The sequence below is a fragment of the Onychomys torridus genome, chromosome 17 (assembly GCF_903995425.1).
Source record: "Onychomys torridus chromosome 17, mOncTor1.1, whole genome shotgun sequence".
Lineage (NCBI taxonomy): Eukaryota > Metazoa > Chordata > Mammalia > Rodentia > Cricetidae > Onychomys > Onychomys torridus.
In genome coordinates, this window is record NC_050459.1 from 53,535,039 (window position 1) to 53,551,183 (window position 16,145).

Sequence of the window (16,145 nt, forward strand, 5' to 3'; positions counted from 1 at the left end):
TAACTGCTAATCTGTTCTTGCCTGGACTGCTTGATCAACTGGACATGCAGGACCCATAGAAAGGTGACCACTAAACTTTGCTTGACAAAATGGTCCTTCAGGTTCCTGCTTCACAGAGGAAACTGCCAGACATTCTACAGGACACTGAGAGAAGTGACCGAGACTCTAGCCCTGTGGGCTGAAGACAAATGCCCCAACTTTACAAAGGAACATTAGGCTGCCAGCTGACTCTGTCTACTCTTGCAAGACTCCCGAAAAATGCTTGCATCCTTCTCCCGGTTCTCAGGTAATATTATATCCTTCTGAGGTCTTTGATGTGGTTGAAGGCTAGATAGTTATAATTTCCTCAGTTATGATAAAAGATAAGTTAGATATAAAATCTTAGACTCACAAATATAAGATAGATAGGATATCTTCTTTAATATTGTAACTGTAATTCTTGCTTGATAATTTTTTTGTTATATGTAATTGTACTATGTAAAAGTTAAAACCTTCCTAAAAAAAAAAAAAAAAAAAAAAAAGAAACAGGGAAGTGCTGTGGATATCGCTCTGTGTAAATAAAGTTCTGATTGGCCAGTGGCCAGGCAGGAAGTATAGGCAGGACAAGAGAGAAGAGAATTCTGGGAAGTAGAAGGCTGGAAAGAGACACCGCCAGCCGCCGCCATGAAAAGCAACATGTAAAGACACTGGTAAGCCACAAGCCATGTGGCAAAGTATAGACTAACAGAAATGGGTTAATTTAAGATAGAAGAAGTAGATAACAAGAAGCCTGCCACAGCCATATAGTTTCTAAACAATGTAAGTTTCTGTGTGCTTTCTTGGTTGAGTCTGAGCGACTGTGGGACTGGCGTGTAAGAGAGATTTGTCCTGACTGGGCCAGGCAGGAAAACTCTAACTACAAGGTTTATTGTTCTGGATTAGGTGACCTGGTTTTTAAGGGCTGGGAGAGTGTGTTAAGACTTTGGCAGCCTTACCAGATCTGCAGACAAACGGGAAAAATGTCAGGCAAGGCAGAACTCTCCTACAATGGCATTTAGTTCTTAGCAAATGTTGTTCCTTATGGTTCACCCTGTTTCATATCCTGCAGTGTGTATTGCCTGTATATATTGTATATAGTTATTGTACTTATTGTATAGTTTTCTTATATTAGTTATAACTTTTTTATTTTTAGTAGAAAAAAAGGGGAATGTGGTGATATTTTATTTGTGCTGAAATGTGATATTTTATTTGTATGTTAATAAATAAAGTTTGCCTGGAGATTAGAGGTCACAGATAGCCATAAATAGAAGTCAGGTGGTGGTATTACACGCCCTTAATCTAATCATATGGCAGGCAGAGTCTCTGTATGTTCAAGGACAGAGTCAAGCTTGGTGACACATGCCTTTAATCTCAGTACCAACCATAGACACCTGGAGGTCTGTATAGACAGGCAGTAATGAGGAAGTGAGGTGGCTGGGCTTAGAGGCAATGAGAAGGCAGAACAGGAAGGCAATAAAGGCGTAGGTTAGACAGGAAGAGGCTCTTTTGGGAAGCTGTGGTGAGTTGGTGAGCTAAGGTTAGTTGGTGGCTATTGCTCTGATCTCTGTGGCTTTCACCCCTGTGTTTGGCTCTGTGTTTCTTATTTAATAAGACTGTTTAGAAATTTGTCTACAAGTGTGTTTAACATTATGCATTCTAGCCAATTTAATGAGTGTATAGTACTTTTAAACTTTAAGAATCTTGTCTCTCCCTCTGAGTGTCCTGTGCCTCATCTTAGGTATTTTGCATGAATGTGTGCATTCCTACAGGTATGCAAGCGCGCGCGTGCATGCGCGTGAGCGTGTGTGTGTGTGTGTGTGTGTGTGTGTGTGTGTGTGTGTGTGTGTCCGCGCGCGCTGTCCACCACGGTTTTCTCTGAGATAGTGTCTCTCATTGTCCTGGGTCCCACCAAATGGACTAGGCCGGCTAACGAGCAAGCACAGACTGCTGCCTCTGGCGCTCCAGTGCTCACATTATAAAAACTCACCACCACACCTCTCTCTCACCCTGGCTTCTGTCCCCACACTGAGGTCCTCATGCTTGCAAGGCAAGCTCTGTGTTGACTGCACTCAATCACCAGGCATCGTCAAAGAAACTGTCCAGGATTCAATAGCAGTGTTATTGTCAGGCCAGTGACCTTCTTTCTGCTCTCTGCTTGCCTGACTTCTAAGTGGGCGTGACTGATCTTCCCCTAGCTCTTCCTGTCCACGACTCTACCTCTGTGTCTGCCTCCTAAAATTATTATCCAGGAAATGACCAATCAAGACATCGTTTCTCTCCACGCGACCGACTTTCCAGCCTTCCAGCTTGCTTTCTCAACTGTTTCCGAGGAGCATTTTGCCTCTTCTTGTCTGTTATGGTCTGCGTTTGAACCGTTCCCACATAAGATCACATGTTTGAACACAAGGTCTCCAGCTGGTGGCGCTGTTTGGGAAGACTGTGAAACCTTTAGGAGGTGGACACTTGCTGGAGGAAGTGTGTCCCTGGGGGGCGAGCCTTAGGTTTTACAGCCCAGTCCCACTTCCTGTTCTCTCTCTGCTTCCTGGCAGTGAATGTTACTGGCAGCCTCATGGAACATTCCCCTGGAATATTCTGTAGGTCAGAATAAGCCCTTCCCTCCTTAAGTTGCTCTGGTCGGGTATTTCGTTTCAATGTGTAAGGTAACTAAGACATTGTCACGCCCTGCTTTCTTGTCTTCCAAACAGAGTCTGAACTCCATGGTAACATCTTTCAAGGCTCTTCTTCAGCAAGTACCTTCCACACTGGACTATAAGCAGCATGCGGGGAACATCTGGCATTCATCCTGATTCTCCCGGGCCTGAACAAAGTGATGGAAAACCAGTACTGACACTCTTCTGATCCCGCGCCTGCGGACAGGGCTCTCAGTGAGCAATCCCAAACTATCTCGTTGCTGTCCCTGAGAAATGGAGGAAATGGAGACCTTCCCCCGTGCTCATGAAATAAGTAATGCAGTACATTTCTCCTCAGCTTGTTTTCTCCCCAGTCAAACACTTTGCCCTGGGTCTTCATAAACATTAGTTGATCTTCCATTTTAGCAAAGAAGTGCTAATCCAATATTAGTAATGAAAAAAAAAACCTTGAAAATAGCTGAGTCCATATAATTTGGGACGTAGGTTTCCTCTCGTGTATGTGGACCCGTGTCTGTGATATATTTTTACTGTACGGGTTCTATGTTGCACAGGCTTGTCCCAAACATATGGTTTGAAGCCACAGTCCCGTCTCTGCCTCCCAAGATGCTGCCATGCCCAGATTGCAGTGTATTTTGAATGTTAGGTATAGGAGGCTGGAGTGACCTTAGCTCAGCAGTTAGCATTGGCTGCCGCTTCCTGAGGATCCAGGCTCATCCCAGCACCCAAATGACAGTTCAAAACACTCTGTTAACTCCAGCTCCAGGGCATCCAGCACCCTCTTATGGTCTCTGTGGGTACTGCATGCAAGTGGTGCACAGCCGTACACACAGGCAAGACACCCATACACATGAAATGAAATAAGAACAAATGTAAAAAGTAGAAATTAAGCATTCATTTTCTAAATTAAGTATGTGATCTTGTTACTGAGGGTATTCTTGGAGTATGTAGTAACATTAAAGATATCTGTATTTCTTGGTACCTCACAAAAATCCCTGCATCTTTCTGGGCCATCTTGCTGTTTCTGTTAGTTTTAGAGTGTCCCCATTTCTCTGTTGTAAGATCTGTGAGGTACCCTGTAGGGGTCAGCATCACTTTCTAGTGAGTATCCATTTTTATTTGATTCAACACTTATCTATAGCTTCACTACATCTCCCAGAACCACAGGCAAATGCAAACTCGGGGTAGAAAGGGAGACAAGGAGGTGATTCATGGTAGCCTGGCAACACACACACACACACACACACACACACAGTGAAACAAGTATTGATTTTATAAGAAACAAACACTAATTCCCTCTAGGAAACTGTACCCATCATGTGCTTAAAGTTACTGAGTTGAGGAGATAATATTTGAGAAGATGTAATCAATATGTAGGAAACAGGAAGCTGAAATTCATACCCTGTTTTAAGGAACATATTGAAAGCATGAGAGTGTGTGTGTGTGTGTGTGTGTGTGTGTGTTCATATGTGTGTGTACATTTACATACGTCTGTGTGGAGGTCAGATAGATGTTGGGTGTCTTTTTTTTAAAGCTTTATTTATTTATTATGTATACAGGGTTCTATTTGCATGTACCCTTGCAGGCAAGAAAAGGGAGCCAGATATCATTACAGATGGCTGAGAGCCACCATATGGGTGCTTGGAATTGAACTCAGGACCTCTGAAAGAACAGTCAGTGCTCTTAACCTCTGAGCCATCTCTCCAGCCCGATGTTGGGTGTCTTTTGTTTTGTTTTTCAAGACAGGGTTTCTCTGTGTAGCCCTGGCTGTGCTGGAACTCACTCTGTAGACCGGGCTGGGCTCGAACTCACAGAGACCCACCTGCCTCTGCCTCCCGAGTGCTGGGTCATCCTAGCCAATCAGTACCCATCATACTTTCGGAGACAAGGTCTCTCACTGAACCTGTAGCTCATTCACCAGCTGGACTGGCTGTTCAGCAAGCTCCAGACCTCCTCCAACCATCTGTCCCAGCTTCACCCACACTGAGAGTTCAGATGAGTCTCCAAACCTGCGTCCTCATATTTGCGCATTAAACGCTTTGCTGACAAATCATCTCCGTGACACCTGTTTCACTTGGAAGACCCTCATCGTTGGTACCTGCCTCTGAGGTCAGCACCCCTCTGCTGTATCCCTCTCTGTCACTGTTGACTTCCTTTCTCTTTCTGCAGACATGGATGCTGTGGGCTAGCTCTGAGACTACCACTCATTCCTTAGAACAGAACATTTACAGATACTGTGGAGCTTAGGCTCTTTAAAATGAGAGACATTCCACATTTAAAACAGGGGCTTGTTTTGAACAGAGTACCCTGGGAGGAGCAACTGATATGGGAGCTCATGAGACCTGCTGTGACACAGCCACCCAGTGTCTCCTCGGTAACTGACCTCCACTTTGAACCTTGGTGGCCATCACCTTTAGTTATAGTCTAAATCTTTGGGCACACTCAGTGGGGAGCTCATCTGCCAACAGGCAGATGCACAGTCAAATTCTCTGTCTTGAGCAAAGCGATTCAGAGTTTGGCCACAAGAAGTGAGCTACTGACGCACGAGGGTGACCATTTCCACCACGTACTCATGCATGCATAAACAGAGAAAATGGGGTTGCATGAAGGAAAAATTGGGGGGTAGAGGAGAGTAGAAAAGGAAGACCATGTGGCCTCAGTGGATATTAAGGGTCAGAGAGATGTGCGGCTTTGTTCCTCGAGGGTAGCCAACCACCAGCTGCAGTTCCCATTTACTGCCTTTCAGTGACATCTTACCTAACATCCAGTATCCAAATTGCTTTAGCGTGTTTCTCTTCGGCAGCAAGACTATCTTGACTACAGTCGTACCTGCCTAATGGCTCTTTGCAGATTTGGGCAGATGGGTACGTGGTAGACTTGCAGAGCCCCTGGGATGACCAGGGACAACCTGATATGATCTGCTCTGGAACAGAACTCAGGCCACATTTCCTTTCCCAGCTGAAAGGGCAGCCTCGCTGGCTAGACTGGGAAGAAATTCCCGTTTTGCCTAGGGTCCTGGGCTGTCTAACGTCTCTGCTTTGATGTCCTTGGTTACAAACACAACAGCAGCAATATTTTTCTATGGCATAGTTTGTTGGGAGGATTAAACACGAACTAACAGTGTGATTGATGCATAGATATTTGAGTAGCTGTTAACCTAGCAAGGCCTTGCTATTGCCCACATACAATCCCACTCTACACCCTAAACACCCGCCACACACAAACACGTGTGTAAATACAAGAGCTATGAAAACACACATATGTCTATAATATAATAATGCATACTTACAGTAAAATATGTTTTTTTTTTTCATGGACTCACCGGTATACCTGGGTATGGACGCTAGATAAAAATTCACAGATAGCTTACCATCTCTTTAGCTTAACCCCATTACATTACATTAATCCCCATTACATTTACACTTTGATGACTTAGCGCTTCATTGTCGACTCTGAACAAACTTCAGTGTCTTCTAATGCATATGTCTCTGTAAATGGGTAGGAGAGAGACTGGTGAGTCAGTGTATCTTAGAGAGCCAACAAGGGAAGGGGGTGGTCCTTTTGCTCTGGAGCAGAACCCATGGACACGTTTCTTCTCCCAGCTGAAGGCTCAGCAAAGGCAGAGTGACAATATCAAGCCTGGAATGTGCAACCCTCCTGCCCTCATCTCCAGGGTTTGGAGATCACAGAAATGCACCCCTGTGCCGGCCTAAGACAGATTTTTTTGTTTTTTCAATTTGCTTGTGGCAAAGAAAAACTGGGCAGTCACATTGCATTATGCGCTCCAAATGCCGTAAGAAAATAATCAGGCTGGGTGGCTTAAATGACAGAGATTTGTGCTGTTACAGATCGAGAGGCTAGAAGTTTGTATCAAGGTGTCATCAATGCCAGTTTCTAGAGAGGCCTCTCTTCCTGGCTGGTGGACAGCTGCCTTCCCATGTCCTCACATGGCCTTTCCTCTTCATACATTGAGGGAGAGAGGAGGGGAGAGGGAGGCTGAGGTTGAAAGGTATCGGCAGGGGAGAGCACGTTCCCGTGAGCATTCCCTATGTGTCTCTTAACCCTCCAGACAAGAACACAGTCCGATTGCATCGGGGCTTAGCATGTGACTTGTCTGGGGAGACATAAATAGAAGATTTATTTACCCGAAATAGGGAAGCAGTGAACAGACCATAGAAAGATCCAGTTAAGTCCAGCCTGGTGAATAAATGACTTTATCTGAGTCACTTCCAGGAGCAAAGGTGACTCATAAGCAACGCGCCACCAGAAAGCCCCACCCCCATGCATTCTTTACTTGAAATGTTATGAAACATTTTTAGACAGGAGGGAAAGGGAATTTGGAAACCCAGGGAAGGGTCCCCTGAAGATCTGTGGCCCCTTCCCCAAGAGGAGATGTGAGCAGCCCCATGACTACGACTGTAGATCTCTCTGTTGATTCCATTGCCATGACTTCCTGTATGTTGTCCAAGTCACTCTGCTTCTGTATGGTGATGGTCATGTCAAGAGGCCTGGAGGAGACAGTCATACTCCAGGCCCCCACCCCAGGACTTCATTACTCTTAATTACTTCCCTAAAAGCTTCAACTCTAAACTAGGTCACAGTGGAGGTCAGGACTTCAACATGTCAGTCTTGTATGTTGGGGGTCAGGGTATTAGATCTCAGTTCTAGTTTGAAGGGAGGTTTTTATTTCTTTATTTTTAAACCTGGTCTCAGTCTCAGCACAGAGAGATCTATTTTGATTATGTTTTGGCTTAGGGTCTGTATCGGTCACTTTTCTGTTGCTGTGATAAACATTTATGATCAAAAGCAACTTGGGGAAGCAGGGGGCTTTTTGTCTTACTCCATCGTGGAGGGGAAGCCAAGGCAGGAATTCAAGCCAGGAACTTGTAGGAGACCTTACAGAAGAATTAGGCTTGCAGACTTGTTCCCAGGCTCATGTTCAGCTTCCTTTCTCATACAGTCCAGGCCTACCTGCCTAGGGGTGGCACGGCGCACACTGGGCTGAGTCCTCCAACATCAGTCAACAATCATGACCATGCCCCACCGACATGCCTGCAGGCCGGTCTCATTGAGGCAATCCCCCGAGTTTGGTTTTGGTCAGTGTTTACACGGCATCTGAGAAACAGACTAGAACAGGATCCAGGTTTTCTAGTCTGCATGGCTATGCAATCCAAAACCAAGCTGAGGGCTGGGTCTCTGACAGACATGTGAGGAACATAAAACCGTCACAGTCCGGTCTCACAGGTTAAACCTTGTGGTATTGACTCTGGCTTTCTCAGGTGCGCTTTCAAGAATGTACAGAGCCTGGGCAGGCCCCAGGCTGTCATCCAGAGGCCACCACAGTGGTGTAGAGCTACACCAGAGTCTCCGGTATAGCCTGTCAGTAAGAACTCCTGCAGAATCGGGGAGATTCTCTCTGGTTTGAGATGCACAGCCAGTGAAGTGAGAATGATATGAAACTGCCACAGGAAGGGTAGATCTGGGGAGGAGACAGGGAAACAGAGAAATGGAGGTGAATGGGCAGGAGGGTGGGGTCAGAATGCTGGCCAGCTACACAACAAGTTCCAGGAACATCGAGTTTTCTTATGCATGACTGGGCAGATAGGCCACACTTAGATCATCTGAAACTCACAGAGCCACCTTCAAACCATTGGAAAAATTTGGGCAGGTGACAAAAAAGTTCCACAACAGGGCATTATGCGTCTGTATCACCTTTTCTGGCTGAGAGATCTCGTCTAGGAACAAAACACACCAAACCCCTGCATTGATTAACAATCTTGTGCAAAGTGAATGTTTAGTGGCCGAGGAGATTGCTCAGTCAGGAAAGTGTTTGCTCTGTAAGCATGAGGATTTGATTTGATCCCCAGCCACACAATAGCCTGGTGTGGTGGCCTGTACTTGTAATCCCAGCCCTGGGGAAGCAGAGGCATTCGTCTCCTTCGGGCTGGCTACCAGCCAGCCTAGCTGAATTGGTTAGTTTGAGTTTGAGAGTCCCTGTCTCAAAACAAAAAAAAAAAAACAAAACAAACAAACAAACAAACAAAAAAACCACAAGATGAAAAGTGAGTGAGTAACCAACATCTGTGGCTCAGACGTCTGGTAGAACACACACACACACACACAGACACACACAGACACACACACACACACACACACACACACACACACACACACCCCTCAAAATGAAGTTGTTGGTTTTTTTAAAAAAAATTATTTTATGTGTAGTGTCTGAATGTATGTGCTTGTTTCACATGTATGTAGGTGTTCACAGAGGCCAGAAGAAGGTGTCAGGTTCCCCTGGAACTGGAGTTATGGGAGAGTGTGGGTTCTAGGAACCAACTTACCTCCTCTACAAGCAACAAAAGCTCTTAACCATTGAGCTCGAAGTGAAGTTTTTTATTTGGATTTTATTCTTTGTGCACACATGACCATATATGTCTGTTGGTGAACCTAATATCATGATTTGAATCTGATGTGTTCCCCAGGTTACCATGGTTACCATGGTCTGCCCCCTGTGAAATCCCCTAAAACCATGAGCCAAAAGAAATAGTTTCATACTCAAGTTGTTTCCACCAGATATTTGGTCAGAGCAACGAGAAATTATCATAGGGTAGAAATCGGAGTTGCCATTCTTTGTAATGTGTTTTTACTAGTAATTTATTTTATGAACATTGTGTCCTCAAAGAAAATTTTCTGACCTAAGCCCCAAGTTATGCCCTAACAGTCTGTACTTCTTTGTAGCCCCTCCCACATTTGTAATTAAATAGTAATTGCACAATTGTTTAGGGTCTGTCTTCCCTGCCAGATTGTTTTCCCAATGAAAATAACGGCCAGGTTCGTTTAAATCATAATAGTATCCATCAGGGGTTCTTGCCCATAGCAATAAATTCTTTTGGAATGAGTTATTCCATTCACTCACTTATTCATCCACTAATCACATTCAGAAACCCTAGGCAGTACGCTCCACTTAGGAAAACAAACATTAATAGAGTTTCTGCATTCAGAGATTTTGCAACTAAGCAAAGGAAGTCCTTTATCATCCTCAGTAAAAATTCCCCTTGAGAATCCAGGGAAAGAGGTGACCTCATTCCCCAAAATCCTCATTTTAAATGGTCGTGAGACTTTACATTCAGCTGACCATTCTAACTTGCCAGGCCCCACTTTCCTGGAAGGGCATTCAGTATCTCACTAAGACTCTCTGGAATCTAAAGTCAAGGTCTTTCCACAAAGCAGACGTGCAGACACTTCCAACGTCATGAGAAAGATTTAAAAGAAAAAGTGCATTGTTACCTTCCCCCCACGGACTGGGAATACTATGTGCATTTATCACTTCCCACGTCTCCGGGATAAAAATACCCCACGGAAAAAGCTGAAGTAAGGCGTGGCATATATCATTTTATGGCAAAAAGAGTGACAAATCTTCACCACAGGTAGACGAAGCAGAGGCTCCTGGTCCACGGAGGGAGTGTGAGGCGGTGGGTCTTCTCATCACGGGGATCATGGTGCAGGGAAAGCTGGTCCCAAACCAGAGGCGGTGTCACTTTCAAGTCTTAGACCTAGGGACTCACTTCCTCCGACTGAGCCCTGACGTCCCCAAAGATCTGCCACCTCCCCAAAACACTGCCACCAGCTGGGAGACAAGATGTTCAAAACCTAGGCCTGTAAGACCACATTTCAGTTTTAAACATAACAGCGTCCGTGGCAAAAAAAAAAAAAAAAAAAAAAAGTGCTGAGCTGTGTCTTGGATGATAAATTGGGTGTTACTAAGGGAAGAGGCAACATTTGAAATGGAGATGACAGATGACATTGTTTGCCAAAGCATGGATGTGTGACGTAAGCGGTTACCACGGAGACTGCCAAGTGCCCGGTAAAGCTGCGGGTGGGACTGTGCGATGATGGAGGTGGTGTGGGGGAAGGCTGGAGGACAGGGTGCTGGTCACTCACAGGGAGGACTTTGTTTCATACTGTAGGAGCTATTTCAGGGTGTTATTCAGGACCAGTGAGACTGGCTTTGTAGTTTAGACAGAGCCCTCTGGTGGTGGTGTGGAGGGCCTCTTGACAAGGCTGGTTCCTTCAGGAGGCAGCTGCGTTTGTCTTTCAGGGTCTGAACAAAGATGGGCCCCCGGGGGGTAAGGAGAGGGTATAGCTAGAGTGACGCGCGGGCTGCGGTGGAGTCAGCAGGACTTTGTGACTCCATGTGAGGTGAGGAAGAGATGGTAGGCATAGCTCCAGGGTTGTCTTAGGTAACCAGCATCCCTCATGCCAGCCTCTTGGACATGAATACGAGTTCAGGTGACAAAATGAGGTTCTCAGGGGTTGGCCCCCACACACCCTACCCCACCCCCAACATGAAGGGCACCTGCTCGTGTTCTGGAAGGATGAGGCATGGCAACAGGAATGTCTGACTTGCTTTGCAATCATAAATACGGTGAGCTCCGTGCAGCCACACGGAGGCAGCCTTTGCATTTTCCTTCTGGAAATAAGATCATGGGCTGTATTGGGATGCTAGATGATGACCCACACAGTGTGGGCCCAACAGATTGCTCACCACCTCCCAGAGACTTCTGGGAGACTATTCCTGGCAGCAAAGGGGGACATTCAGTTATGGACTGCCCAGTGGTAAGCCCTTGGTATGGAGAGGATTTATCAATCAATATAAAGTCAGAATTGTGAATTCTTTTTTTTCTCTCCCTGATACAGGGTAGACAGGGTTTCTTTCTGTAGCCCTGGCTGTCCTGGAACTCACTCTGTAGACCAAGCTGCTTCTGCCTCCTGAGTTTTTATAGCAATCAAAACATCTTGGTGTGAATTCTTTTTCCTTTTTTCTTTTTTTCTGGCTTTTTGAGACAGGGTTTCTCCATGTGGTTTTGGTGCCTGTCCTGAATCTCACTCTGTAGTCCAGGCTGGCCTCGAACTCACAGAGATCCACCTGGCTCTCCCTCCAGAGTGCTGGGATTAAAGGAGAACACCACCACCACCTGACTCTGTGTGGATTCGTATAAACAGAATTTCTAGCTTGGTGTGGTGGTGAATGTCTGTAATCTTACACTCAGGAAGCTGACAGGAACCTGTTGAGTTCACAGCAAGCTGGGTACATATTAAGTTTGGAGTCAGCCTGGGCTACATAGTGAAACCTTGTTTCAAAAATGGAATGAGGATCTATGATAGTGGTGTGCACCTGTAAGTCCTGCCCTTGAAAGGCTGAGAGAGGAATAGGATTCCTGGTCATCCTTAGTTAGGTGGTACAGCCTGGGCTACATGAGACCCTATCTCACTACCACCAAGATACACAGAAACAAAACAAAATTTACTTTCCATTTGGATTTTCAGGATTTATAAATCTTCATTTGTGGTAACAAATGTCTATGAAAGCCCAATGCACTCACAATTAACTGTATCTTCAAGCTTCATATACTGAGGTGACAGGCTTTTGATTAAAAACATATTTAAATAATTCTACTGGAATCCATTTACACACTATACAACTTTACATATTTAAAATGTATGCTTCTAATGAATTCTTACTTACTTTGAAAATTAAATTTTTTGGTAATGAAATTGTCTCACTTTGAAACCAGAATTATAATATAAAGAATGTTCTAAAAATTGTAGAACAGACCTTCTATACGGGAATTTTCTCTTTTGATTATTAGGGCCCAGAGGAAAAATAATATCCTATGCAGCTTTAAATGAAACAAATGTATAGAATATGATGAAAATCATACCAGCAAAGTGACATGTGTTCTGAGATGGAGTGTGCATTCCCGTGATGGCTTTCTTCATTGTCCTGCTGGGTAGGGGAGACCCAGTTTAATTTACAGGCCCTGGCTTTGTTACCAGGGGACTAGAGTAAAGCCTCCTCACTCAGTAATCCTTTCTGCTAAAGGCTGACAGGTTGTGATGGGGGACTCTTTACCTGGGGTAGTAATGATATTGTATTAAGAGGGAAAAATAAAGAATAGCCTTGGGGGTTTAAACTGATGTATGTGTTGACAGGAAAGCTCAGTCTGTCTGTATACCGTGTGTGCACTGGGAGAAAGGTGGAAGGTTCGCAGGGTGACAGACATCAACCTGCATCACATGTTAATCATCTTTTTGACAGGTGGCACAACTCTAAAAACACATGATTTTGTTAAACTAACTCTTCCTGGAAAAACAGCACCCCAAATTTTGCTATGAAGTGGACAGAACTATTTGGAAAGATTGCACTTCTTTGCTTTGTGTAAGCTGCCAGATGCAAGAATCTGACCACTGTTTTTGATGGTTTGACCAACTAGCTTCTTCCTTTCCAAGATCACACACGGGTGTACTGTAGGAGAGGGGCTTTAAATTGGACTCAACACACCTTAACATCACCTATGAATTAATGTTCCTTTTGAACCAGTCTCCCTTTGTTGTTCAGATGGACTTCCAGCTCATGATCCTCCTGCCTTGACCTCCCTAGTGAAGGGATCACAGGCATGCACCAACATTCCTGGTATACATTAGTAATTCTTGAATGTAGCTTTTATATTTTGACGTCCAGAGTCAAAAGCAGGCAGAGCCTTGCCAGCATAATGTTTGCATATGGCTTCAAAGCTTGCTATAACCCAACCTATCCCACATTTCCTGTAATCAACCTTCTTTCCTAATCATTTTGGTCACACAAAGACCTATTATTATGTCTGAGTGTTGGGTTATGGTGTTGAATATACTAATGTATTTGCTTTTATATATTAGAATAGATGCTATACAGATACTTTTACAGTCTTTCTTCCCCCTCATAAGGAGCACTATTTAGCATTATAATCCTCTGGGAGGACTGTTGAGGAAGGAATATTACTCTGACCGATTTGCTACACAACTACCATGTCTGTTTCTCACAGATGTTACTACACAGGCTCAGGATGTGGCTCAGTTCACTTGCCAGTGTGCATGAGTCCCTGGATTCAGTCCCTACTACTACTACGAACTACTACTACTACTACTACTACTACTACTACTACTACTACTACACACATACACAGACACACACACACACACACACACACACAGAAATTACTCCATGTAATTATATTTCCATTGTTTTGTGGCTACTAGGAAACTCAGAATAATATGTGTATCTCTTTAGTGCTGACTAGAATTGGTTATTTTCTTCAGCGCTGGTCTTGCACTGAACCATATCTTCAGCACTAACAATATTTGTGTATCATGACTTTAATTTGCATCAAGTTTTCTTACGACCTTATTTTATGGTCCTGACCTCTGGGAAGAAGGAGCAGTTGAGGCTGGTTAATATTCTTGCTGATCTTGTTATAGTACTGGAGATTGAATCTAGGCACTTGCACACGATATGTTAGTGCTTCTACTGATCTGTACCTCCATCTTAAACATATGTTATTTCTTACATACATGATATGTATGTGCCATGGTGTACTCGTGGGGCTCAGAGGACAAGCTTGTGGAGTTGGTTCTCTCCATCAATCTTTGTGTGGGTTCCAGGATGGAAGTCAAGTTATTAGACTTACATAGCAAGTGCCTTCCACCCACCTTTCATCTTTTAATTTTTGTCCAATCCACGTTTTACTAAATTGCCCAGGTTATTCTTAAACTCACTCTGTAATCAGGGTAGACCTTGGACTTTCAAACCTCATGCCTCAGCTCTCCAAGGACTATTAGAGATTATAGGTTTTTGTCACCAAGTTTTTACCATTTTTGTTTTTTAAAATAGTTAACTCTCCTAGAAGCCGTAGGCTAACAAGTAAAAACCCAGTGCTGGGCGTGAGATATCTCCCCTATAGTTGCTGGTCAAGGGGAGTCTAGAGACCCTCAAGATAGTACAGACTGTTACTATTCCTGTTGGCTACCCATCAGAAGGTAACATTAAGACCCTACTGCTGAAGACAGCACACACGTTGGCTGTAGAAATCAAGCTGGTTTTGGACAGGAAGCTTTTTCTGTGTTAGCTTTCGTAGTATGAAATGGCACTATGTAGGCTGATGGAAGAGTAAACTCATCAGTGGTCTTGATGTGAACCTGGAAAGCTGTAATAAGAACATGTCCAAGCTGGATGGTGGTGGCAGCGGTGGCAGCGGCGGCAGCGGCTGCGGCAGTAGCGCACGCCTTTAATCTCAGCACTCGGGAGGCAGAGGCAGGCAGATCTCTATGAGTTCGAGGCCAGCCTGGGCTACCAAGTGAGTTCCAGGAAAGGCGTAAAGCTACACAGGGAAACCCTGTCTCAAAAAAACAAAACAAAACAAAACAAAACAAAAAATTTTAAAAAATAAATAAATAAAATAAAAAATAAAGAACATGCCCATAGGTCTATAGTGGTATCAATGTCATAGGGTAACCAACAACTTTCTCATAAGGGTTAAGGCCTCATCCACTGGGGAAAACCCATAGCTGGCACTGGCCACGAACTTGTGCCTAGGTGAGAGGGTCAGGCAAATATGATAGCCTGTCCTAGTAACTCAGTTAGGAACTGGGCCTCTGTCCCAGGGTTTTGGGAACTGAGCAGACAGTTTCTGAGGAAGAGCCACGAACAAAGGACAATCAATCTCTAACACCCCTGTCAACAGGGACGAGAAGAACTGAATGTACTAGGCCAGTCCCCCATCCGCACCCACACACACCAACAGCTCAAGGACAAAGCCTAGGACCTGTCCACACCTGCCTCAAAATGGAAAAACTGTAGCCCTGACCAGCCCCTGACTAGCCCTGGCCAATTAAAATGTACTAATATGATTGCTACTTGCTTGAGCCAATCATATCTACAGTGACTTAACTGCCTTAAGACCTCCCCGTGACTATGCTTAAAAGGAACTCACACACATCTCTGAGGTCTTCACCATCTTGCCTGTGTGTGGGATGGCAGGCCCAGCATGCTGGAATAATAAATGTTCTTACTGATTGCATACATGGATGGTGGTCTTTTTTGGGACTTCTCCAGGACCCTAACACTAGGAAGCCCATAGACTCTAGAACTAAATGTATTACTTTTATTTTGCTACATGGGCATAGCATTAAAATGACTTCTAAGTGTATATCCTTATACCAATAGATTAGTGTAAAATAGTTAGAAAAGCTTCTTTATTCAGTAGTTGACAATTAATACAGAGTATTGCAACTGGTGGGAAACACAGTGTATGGGACACCTATATCACACCTTCTCTCCCTAGAGCTGCAGAGGAAGAAAGGCCAGAGTTCCAGGAAGACAAGGCAAAACAGCTTCCCTGGACTTTACAGGACTGCTGCATTCACAGTACCTGTGGTTGCCTGCATAAAACTTGCATAAGATTAACCCATATTATATCCAATATGGCACACCTCGCAACTCCAGGACTTACGAGGCTCAGGGAAGATTACCATGAGTTGAGGCCAGCCTGGACTGCATGACAAAACCCTATCTTAATAAGAACACAAAAGCCAGGCAGTGGTGGCACACACCTTTAATCCCAGCATTTGGGAGGCAGAGCCAGGGGGATCTCTATGAGTTCA